Source organism: Mercurialis annua, linkage group LG5 (genome assembly GCF_937616625.2).
Source record: "Mercurialis annua linkage group LG5, ddMerAnnu1.2, whole genome shotgun sequence".
Classification (NCBI taxonomy): domain Eukaryota; kingdom Viridiplantae; phylum Streptophyta; class Magnoliopsida; order Malpighiales; family Euphorbiaceae; genus Mercurialis; species Mercurialis annua.
The window spans coordinates 7,371,976-7,383,219 of NC_065574.1; the positions used below are offsets into that span (position 1 = coordinate 7,371,976).

At 39.7% G+C, this 11,244-nt stretch overlaps 1 long non-coding RNA gene across 1 annotated transcript; it reads left to right on the forward strand.

Annotated features, from left to right (window-relative positions):
• Window positions 1-256: 256 nt before the first annotated feature.
• Window positions 257-1,292, forward strand: LOC130015585 (uncharacterized). The gene is made up of 2 exons (XR_008790786.1): window positions 257-881; window positions 1,102-1,292. It is a non-coding gene; the product is annotated as an uncharacterized LOC130015585 (long non-coding RNA).
• Window positions 1,293-11,244: the final 9,952 nt, after the last annotated feature.

The following is an 11,244-nucleotide window of genomic DNA, read 5'->3' on the forward strand; positions in this document are numbered from 1 at the left end:
TCGTTCATAAAGACCGTAAATGAACTAATTAATTGTAATTTTAAAATAAGGGATTTGATTGAGAGGGTTTATTAATCATTTTTAAATATCAGTGATTTTTTGTGATCGGGACTCTTAATAATCGGGCCCGTGGGTGATGATTAGCCATAAGTTTCATATTTTTGGATTTTGTGTATCGGAAACCAAGTTCACTATTTGAGGTGAGCCACCTCCTTCACTTGCAATGATGTTTCGTCTTCTCATATAGAGAAAATTACACAATAATTGAGAAAGCGGTACATTTTTACTCAAATACCAACCATTTTCAACCTTTTCTCCTATAACAAGTCTGTTTTACATCAAATAGCTGAATTTGTATATTTATTACATTTTATAACCATTTATTACTCTTCTCTTAAATTTCACTCATACCTGCTCCTTTTTCCACGTCATTTCCTTTTGCTTTTTTTTACTCATATGGATTGGGTCCTTCAACAACAAATTCTTCTTATATTCTATTAAATTTGATTCTCTTCTTCTGCTAATTTAAGGTAAGGTAGTGTTTTGGATGGTGGCTGCTACAGTTTTATAAGCGGGTCGATGTCGGCAACTTCAAGAAAATTAAACAACACAACAACCACCACCGCTATGTCATCGGATGATTCATCGAGCCCTCTTCAAGATGACTCTGAGCTTGAATTGCGAATTGAGGGCTTTGGGTTAAAGCGAAGAGATGGCGGCAGCGGCATCGGTTAATGGAAGGATAAGACAGTAGTTGTGATAAGGTTGGTGAAATTGGGAAAACGACGGTGGTGGGGATAATGATTCTAGAGTGATGAGAGTGAGCGTGATGCCATGGTGGGAGATGTGTGATCAGAAGCAAGGTTCCATAGTTGAAAAAGGTTTGATTTTTATCATTTTTTGTGATGTATTTGGTATTGATGGAGTTGAATTTTGATTTTGAGAGTATAAGCTGTTAAAATCACTTCTTACACCTTCCAAGATCTACTTGCTTTAAAATTAGATATTGTGCAATTTAGTTTGCTTTCTACGAGTCTTGTTTATTCAAAATATGTTAGTTTTATTTAACCTGTGTTCTAATTTTCAACTTATGTGTCTCAGATATTTCCGAGAGGAAGGACACTGCAACAAGAAGAAAATACAGTGTTATAAACCTGCAACCATGAAATATTTGGAATTTTCCTGGCCTTATCACCTGCTTAGATTAGTGTTAATTATTGCATATTATGATTATGATATTAGCTGTAACTTCTTTTTTAAAGTAATTTGTTATAATTGATGTGCATTTGAAATGATGGAGTATCATTTATTAACTTCAGAAGTACCAATTAACAAGAGACAAAATTGAATTTGTAACTCAAACAAGACTTACGGTACATAGCAGCTACATTGACGATACATGTTTAAATTTTTTGGATTATTTTAACGAAATAAATTTTAAAATGACCGATACATTATCGATAAATCGTAATACATTACCGATACATTATAAATACACCATCGATACATCATAGATATAGAGGAGAAAAACTAATAATATAATTTTAATACATTACCGATGTACTCCCTCCGTCCCACTCTAATTGACAAAATAACTATATTTCAGTAACCAAGACAAGTTAATAAATGACATAGAAAATTATTTATATACCCTTCTATTGATAATGGAGATAATTAATGCTATTAGTATATATTAGTCAAATTTCCATTAAATACTCACCATTTTTCATAAAAGACATGGTTTTAAATGAGGGTAAAGATGGAAAATTAAAGAATAAAATTATAGTTATGTTAGTTTTGTCAATTAGAATGGGACACCAAAAACTCCATATTTTGTCAATTAGAGTGGGACGGAGGGAGTATCATTTATATCTTGCAATTCACATTGTAAATACATGTCCGATACATCATAAATACATTATAAATATAAAGAAAAAATTGAGCTAAAAAGCAAAACCTCGTACAACATGGAAAAATAAAAGGACAGAGCAAGTATCAAAGATTTTTAGCTCATTTTTTTCTTTATATTTATAATGTATTCATGATGTATATATCGTATATATATACCACCGATACATTGTAGATAAATAGTCGACACATCATAAAATACGCCATTAACACATTGTAGAATATTCATTTTTTATTATTATTTCAACGAAATGAATTTCGTAGATAAACTATTGACAATTTTTAGAATCCATCTCCAACTCAGAATGATTATTTTCAACAAAATAAATTTCAAAATAATCGATACATGTGTGTATTAGTGATATATAGATGATACATTTCCGATACATAGCAGATACATTAATGATACATGTTTAAATTTTTTGGATTATTTTAACGAAATAAATTTTAAAATGACTGATACATTATCGATACATCGTAATACATTACCGATACATCATAAATATACCATTAATACATCATAGATATAGAGGAGAAAAATTAATAATAAAATTTTAATACATTACTGATGGAGTCTGCCTTCTGAACCGGTGAGTGAACCTGCAAAACAGGGTAGAAGCTAACCGGACGGTGGTTGTCCGATTAACTCTCCGATGCTAAAGTCAGTCTAGAGCTTTGAGCAGCGTTTTGAGTATGTGAATGTAATTGTGATTCTAGGCATACCTCGTGCTCCTTTTATAGTAGTCGAATATACCTAGTAGAGTTGTATTAGGCAGGTGAATCCTACTTTGTAGGGATTCGGCCGTATCGTAGAGATTCTCCTGATTTGTCGGGATCTACCTTAATCTGATAAGAGTCCTATTTAGGAACGTCTTCCTAAATAGTCTTATCTTCCTAAAGTAGAGCGTATCCTTCCATATGTAGTGTTTGTGTCCAAATAGGACAAGATTTCCATATTTAGTCGTTTACCCGAATCCCGGACCTGACGCGCTCTTGGCGGATCATGTGGGATTCGGTCTTCATTAGCGCGTTACCGAATCTTAGAGATTCGGCATCTCCTTCATACCTTTTCGGTCTTCAGGGGGAGTCCGGTGTCGCCTGAGAGTGGATCTCCTGCAACTCGGCTCCATTATACTTATAGTAGGATTCGGTATCCATCATTAGCCCCCCCGCAAGTGAGCTGAAGTAGTTTGGCATTTATGCCTTAGTGGATTTTAGCTCTTTTGGAGCTGAGTTCTTTTATACGGGCGAGTCGTTTTGTATTCCGGGCGAGTCGTTTCATATGTTTGTGGGCGGCGTTTCATCTTTAGTAAGATTCTGCGTTGCCACGTGTTGTCTATCCGTAGACGGTTATGACTGGATGAAGGACAAGTGTCTTCGTGCGCTATTAGTTAGTCCTTATTTGTAATTATGGGATCTCGTCTTTTCAGTTTCTTTGGTTTAGGCTATATAATTGTTTATTTTCTTCAATTATTCTTTCTTCTTCAACTTTTGCTTTCTCTGCAACTGCTTAAACTTTCGATTTCTTCAAGCTTTCTGTGAGTTTTCTTCTTCTGCTGTCAAGATTCCTCGTTTTCAAGTTGCTCCTTATCTTTCTTTTGATCCTGCGTATTTGCTTGCGAGGTATTGTACCTTTTCTCTAATTTAATTTCTTGGTAGTTTTTCAGTTTCCATTTTATTCCTTCTGTTCTTCGTCTTGTTCTTCGTCTTGTTCTTCTTCTTTTCCCATCTTTTGATCTTTTAGAGTTTTAATTTTATCATCATTCCGTGTTTCCCCCCCATTTTTAAAAATTTTAAAATGTCAGAAGTAACTGAGGGGGCGAAGGGTGCTCGTGACGAGCTAGAATATACCCGGAGCTCCTTGTCAAGAGAGCAGATACTCGGTTATGCCGAGGATTTTAGCTTCCCCGAGTCGTATGTTATTCTGAGGCCGGAAAAATCGTATCGGGCGAATCATAGCACCGATTCGCCTTCCAAGATAGTAATTTTTCATGAACAGCTTTTAGCGGGTCTAAGGTTTCCCTTAGAGTCTTTAATCGTAGAGGTCTGTCATAATTTAGGTGTTCCTTTGGGTCAACTGCATCCGAACGCGATTCGCCTTCTTTGTTCTTTTATGGAATCGTGTAGGGTTCGGATGCAGGAGCCTTCGCTTGCTCTTTTTAATTATTTTTATGTTTTCTCCCGCCGAAAGGGTGAGGAATTTATTTTTGCTGGTGGTCGACCGAATCGGTCTCTTTTTAGTCTTCCTTCTTCTTTGAAGGGCTGGACCCCTAAGTTTTTCTTGGTTCAGCACTCTTCTTTTTCCTCTTTTTCGCGGAGTTTTACTTCTAGTAAGGTTTCGCTTACTAATGTACCTGATCTGGATGATGGGGAGAAGGACTTCGCCCTGTCTTTGTTGTCGGATTGTCGTTTTGACAAGCCCAAGTACAGCGTTCTTTTAGAACAGTATTTAAGTCGCCGTGAAATACTTTTGGCGGGTCTTCCTTTAGAAGGTATTTTTCTAATCTTTTGTTGTTATGTTTTGTTTTGTAGGATGTCGACTTCTCTTGAACATTTGCTTGATAATTTTCATGTCGATATGACTGTAGATATGGGCGAGGTGACTAGCGGCGTTCCTAATCCCTCTACAACTGCTGTGCCGAATCCGACGCCTGATTCGGTGAATCCGGATCTTGATCCTGCTTCCGGAGATCAAGTTCCTGCTGCGACTTCCGAGTCGCCTCTGCTTCCTTCGAAGGAGTCAGGTCCTTCTCTGAAGGGGTTGCCTACCGGCGGTCAGAAGCGTCCTGCTGAGGACCAGGCTGGAGCTTCTGCCAAGCGTTCCAAGAAGAAGAAATCTTCTGGGGTGTCTTTCGAGGAGGCACCTCGGTTTGCGGCTTGGGCGGACGCGCAGGATCCGCCTCGACTTTCAAACGTCGCCATTCTCCATGCTTGCATGGAGAATATTATGATAAAAGAGGACATTGAGTCCATTGATCGCGAACATGGCGATAATTTGGCTGAGTTCGCCTGTCTCGGCGGTTTTTCGGTATGCTTTTTTCTCTGTTGTTTTATATTATGATTTGCTTCTCTTTTGTTTCTTATTTGTTGCTTTCTTTCTCAGGTGGTCCAGTCCATCGCTGTTTTGGAGCGCCGCCGAAGGGATGCGGTGGATCAACTGAAGAAGATTCAGAAGGATTCCGAATCCTGGCTCTCCGAGAGACAGAAGATGGAGGATGAGGCTGGCGAGGCGACTGGTCTGATCCAGCAGCTGAGGTCTTCCGTATCTGCCAAGACTCGGGAGATTTCCGCTTTAGAGGCTCGGGTTCGAACTTTGTCCGAGGAAGTCGAGTCTCTACAGTCTTCTTCAGGTGCTCTCACTAAGGAGAGGGATGATCTGAAGAAAGAAGAGGAGCGTCTCCGCCGGCGATTGGGTGACTCTGGGAGCTTTTATTCCCAAGTCATGACTCAGTACCGGTTGGCGATCGGGGCAAAGCTGCGGGAGCAGAATCCAGGCGTCGATCTTTCTGGAGTCAATCAGTTGGATCCTGCTTCTTTGGCGAAGGAGGTGAAGGTGAAGCTTGATAAGCAGAAGCAAGATGCTCTGAAGAAGGCTTAGTTTTTATTTTCTCCTTGTATTTTTTGCGTTTTAGTATTTTTTGCTTTCGCCTTTTTTTGTATTGGATCGTGGGCGGATCCTTTGTAATTTTTCTTCTGTTAATATAATGATCTTTTGACCATTGCCTTTCTTTATTTGTAGAGTTAATCTAAACTCGTTTGTTATTTTGAGAAGTTAATCTAAACTTCTGCTGGTGTAATTTATTTGTAGGTCCGAATGGATCCTTTTATTTATTTGACTCGGACGAGTCTAAATTATTTTTTAACTAAGATTCAAACGACTCTTGTTAAGTTGTATGTATTAGGTCTCGAGCGAGCCTATAAGATTTGTTTCGCCAAATCGCCTTTTATTTCAAAAATGGAAATAAGTACAAGCCATGAATTTATTGATAATACTTTCTCAGGTGTTCTACATTCCAATATCTGGGTACCATGGACCCAGTTATTGTCTTTAGTCAGTAGCTTCTTCTATGATGAAGGGGCCTTCCCAATTAGCTTGCATTTTCTTTACTCCTGCGTTTCCTCTGCCAACTTCCGCGTTTCGTAAGACCAGATCGCCTCTTTGAAATTCTCTAAAATTCATTCTTTTGTTGTGGTATTTTGCGGCTTGCTTCTTGTATGTAGCGGCTCGGGCTGCCGCTTCATCCCTTCTCTCCTCTAGTAGGTCTAGACATAGTCTTGTTCTAGCCTCATTGGTTTCTTCTTCTAGATAGTTTACTCTGATACTGGGTATACCAATTTCTACTGGAATTACTGCTTCAGTGCCGTAGGCGAGCCTGAAAGGTGTTTCGCCAGTTCCTTTTCTAGGAGTTGTTCTGTATGCCCATAGGACGCTGTATAATTCTTCTGCCCAGTTCTCCTTATACTGAGAAAGTCTCTTTTTTATTCCTTGTGCTATGGTTCGGTTGGTGACTTCTGTCATTCCGTTTGTCTGAGGGTGCGCCACCGAAGTAAATTTCAAATTGATCATTAGTCCTTTGCAAAATGCCTTGAACCGCTTGCAATTGAATTGTTTGCCGTTGTCTGCTATTACAGTGTGGGGTATGCCGAATCGGCATATTACTTCGTTTTTGAAGAATTCCTCTACTTTGGCTGCGGTGATGGTTGCGACAGGCGCTACCTCTACCCATTTTGTGAAGTGCTCTATTGCGACGATTAGGAATTTTACTTGATGTTTTCCCGTTTCGAACGGTCCAACTATGTCAATCCCCCAAGTGGCGAACGGCCATGGGCTTTCCATTGATCCTTGAGGCACTGCTGGTACACGACTGATGTTGTCGTGTCTTTGGCATTTATCACATTTCTTGACTAATGCTTTTGCGTCTTCTTTGATGGTCGGCCAGTAGTATCCCTGGAGTATTGTTTTTCTTGCTATGGTGACTGCTCCTTCGTGCGCGCCGCATATTCCTTCGTGGATTTCCTTTAAGATGGATTCTCCCGTCTGAGGCGAGACGCACCTAGACCATGGATGAGTTAATGAGGTTCGGTAAAGAACTCCGTTGTGAAAAGAGTAGTTGGCAGATTTTCTGATGATGCGAATGGATTCGACTTTGTCTGTTGGTAACTCGCTGTGGTCTAGATATTTGATTAGTGGAGTCATCCAGGAGTCGGCCTCCTCGATTGCCATGACTTCTGTTTTTCTGGTGCTTGGTGATTCGAGAATTTCCTTTAGCTGCATTTTAGTGAATAGTTCTCCAAGTTCTGACGCTGATTTGGCGATGGCGTCGGCTTCGATGTTTTCCTCTCTCGGGATTTGAATGATTTCCCATTGTCCTCCTTGTGACTCCAGCTGTTGGAGCTGTGTTTTGACTTGACTCGGGTATTCGATCATCCCTGCTTCTTTGGCTTGATATTCTCCCTTGACCTGATTTACCACCAGCTGGGAGTCGCTATAGATTTTTAGGATTTCCGTTCTTATTTCTAATGCGAGGCCGAGGCCTGCAATTAGGGCTTCATACTCAGCTACATTGTTGCTGGCGGCGAATTGGATGTTTACTCCATATTCGATCTTGATTTTTTCGGGTCCTTTGAGGATGGCTCCTGCTCCAGCTCCTTTTTCGTTCGATGCTTCATCTACGTGGAGTTCCCATACCAAGGCTGGTTTGGGTTGGCCAGTCTCGGTTGGAGTTATTTCTGCTACGAAGTCCGCCAAAGCTTGTGCTTTCAGAGTTGGGCGAGGTTCGTATCTTATGTCGTGTTCGCTGAGTTGGATGGACCAGTGGACTAATCTTCCGGAGGTTTCTGGTCGTTGGATCGCCTTTCGCAATGGTTGATTTGTCCTTACCACAACGCTGTGACTTTGGAAGTAGTATCTCAGCTTTTTAGCTGTGGTCAGTACGGCAAGTGCCATTTTTTCGATCTCGGGGTATCGTGTCTCCGCGCCCTTCAGGACTCGACTAATGTAGTAGATTGGCTTCATCTCGTTATCTTCTTCCCTTACCAGCACTGTCCCGATGGTCTCGTGCGTGGTGCTGATGTATAGGTATAGCGTCTCCCCTTTCAGCGGTCTGCTTAGCAATGGAGGGGTGACGAGGAACTTCTTTATTTCTTCAAAGGCGTTCTCGCAGTCTTCATTCCATTCAAATTTTTGTGTTCCTTTGAGGGCTTTGAAGAAAGGCAAGCATCTTTTTGCTGAGCAAGACATGAATCTACCGAGTGCTGTGATTCGCCCGTTGAGTTTTTGAACTTCATTTATGCTTCTTGGTGCCTTCATGTCCATAATTGCTTTGATCTTCTCGGGGTTCGCCTCTATTCCTCTTTGAGATATCATGAATCCCAAGAATTTCCCGCCTTGTACGCCGAACGTGCATTTGTCGGGGTTCAGCTTCATTCCAAACTTATTCAGTATGTTGAATGTTTCTTCCAGATCTTTTGCATGGGTCTCTTCCTTCTCGCTCTTGATGATTAGGTCGTCTACGTACACCTGGACTCGCTTTCCTATCTCGTCTTTGAACATGAAATTCATAAGTCTTTGGTATGTTGCTCCAGCATTTTTCAAGCCGAAAGGCATTGCCGTGTAGCAGTAAGTTCCTCCCTCCGTGATGAATGAAGTTTTTTCCTGGTCTTGCTCCTTCATCTGGATTTGGTGGTAGCCTTGAGCTGCGTCGGCTAGGCTATACATCGCGTGTCCAGCAGTAGAGTCCACGAGTTGATCGATATCTGGGAGAGGGTAGCTATCTTTAGGACACGCTTTGTTTAGATCGGTGTAATCCACACACATTCTATTTTTTCCGTTGGCTTTCTTTACGATCACTACGTTAGCTACCCATTCGGGGTAGTGGACTTCTCGTATGAATCCTGCTTTCTCCAGTTTTTCTACTTCTTCAGCGATTATTTTCTGTTTTTCTTCCGAGAATTTCCTTTTCTTTTGCTTCACTGGGTTCGCCGCTTCTGCTACATTTAGATCATGAGTAATGACTTGGGGGTCTATTCCGACTATTTCTGATGCGTTAGCAGCGAAGGTTTTGACGTTGTTTTTCAGCATGGCCGTGATTTCGCTTTCGATCTTCGGGTTCATGTTTGCGCCGAGATTTACTCTTTTCTCCCCGTCGAGTTGGAGTTTCTTTGTTTCGCCTTCTGGTGCTGTTTCTTTTTCTTCGATGTCGTGATTAAGGATTTCTTCTATTGCCATTGCTTCGCCTGATTCTTTTATTGCTTGCTCGTAGCACTTTTTCGCCTCGGCTCGGTTTCCTTGTATCGTGATAATTCCTTGTTTCGTCGGTATCTTCATGGTTAGTGCCTTTATGCTTGTTACGGCAGCTGAGTCGTGGAGGAATGGTCTCCCCAGTATTGCGTTGTATGGCAGGTCGATTTCTACGACGCTAAACCGTGTAGGTAATTCCTCGCTTTTCCTTGTCCTTCCTAGCTTGACGTCGAGAGTAGTTGTTCCGTTGGGCTTAATCGGCAAGCCCCCAAATCCTACCACAGGCGTGGCATTTCTCTTTAGTTCCGCTAGGTCTCCTCCTAGGCTTTCGTAGGCCTTTTTTGTTATTAGGTTTATTGCGCTTCCTTCATCGATCAGGATTCTCTCAACGTTCCAATGTTCGATGATCATGGCCACTACTAGAGCTTCGTTGTGCTCTTCGGCTATTCTCCCGAAGTCCTCCCCGTCAAAAGTTACTGGAGGAGGAGTTGAGAGTTCTGTTGCTTTTCGTTTTCTTTGTGACGTTTGGTTCTTCAGGTTTACTCTTTCAGAAGTCATCTTCTTCAATGAGATTTGTTTTTGAGTTCAGAAAAGCTCCTTCTTTTGAAGTTTAGTTAAGCTTTTCCCACAGACGGCGCCAATTGATGGAGTCTGCCTTCTGAACCGGTGAGTGAACCTGCAAAACAGGGTAGAAGCTAACCGGACGGTGGTTGTCCGATTAACTCTCCGATGCTAAAGTCAGTCTAGAGCTTTGAGCAGCGTTTTGAGTATGTGAATGTAATTGTGATTCTAGGCATACCTCGTGCTCCTTTTATAGTAGTCGAATATACCTAGTAGAGTTGTATTAGGCAGGTGAATCCTACTTTGTAGGGATTCGGCCGTATCGTAGAGATTCTCCTGATTTGTCGGGATCTACCTTAATCTGATAAGAGTCCTATTTAGGAACGTCTTCCTAAATAGTCTTATCTTCCTAAAGTAGAGCTTATCCTTCCATATGTAGTGTTTGTGTCCAAATAGGACAAGACTTCCATATTTAGTCGTTTACCCGAATCCCGGACCTGACGCGCTCTTGGCAGATCATGTGGGATTCGGTCTTCATTAGCGCGTTACCGAATCTTAGAGATTCGGCATCTCCTTCATACCTTTTCGGTCTTCAGGGGGAGTCCGGTGTCGCCTGAGAGTGGATCTCCTGCAACTCGGCTCCATTATACTTATAGTAGGATTCGGTATCCATCAATTACCGATGTATCATCTATATCTTGCAATACACTATAAATACATAGCCGATACATCGTAGATACATTATTTATAAAGAATAAATTGAGCTAAAAAGCAAAATTCCGTGCAACATGAAAAAATAAAAGAACGGAGCAAGTATCAAAGATTAATAGAAAGACACATTTTTTAAATACATATATCGAATACATATTAAAAGCAATTATATATATATATATATATATATATATATATATATATATATATATATATATAAAATTTATATATGATAGATACATATATTTTTAATACATAATATATAATATATATATACTTTTTGTAACGTAATTTATGCGTTTTTAAAAATAAAATAAATAAATAAATAAATATATATATGTGTGTGTATATATATATATATATATATATATATATATATATATATATATATATATACACACACACACACACACACATATATATTTATTTATTTATTTATTTTATTTTTAAAAATATGAGAAAATCAATCAGTAACACATTCTATATACATAACAGATACATGTTTAAATTATTAAATATAATTATATATATTACCGATAATTTTTGATAATATATAGCTAATACATAGCTGATACATGTGAAAAAATATAATTAAATATATTATCGATAATTTCCGATACATATTAGATACATATCAAATACATAAATGATATATTTTTTATTTTTTTAAAATGCTGACGCGCGTGTCAGACGCACGTCAGACGCGTTTTTGACTATTTTTAACACGTTTTTGACTTTTTCTCTTGATTTTGAGTGTGTCATGTGTCTCTTATTTAGTGGTTGGGTAGAAAATGTAAAGTTTCTCCTTGTTTTGTCATGAATGT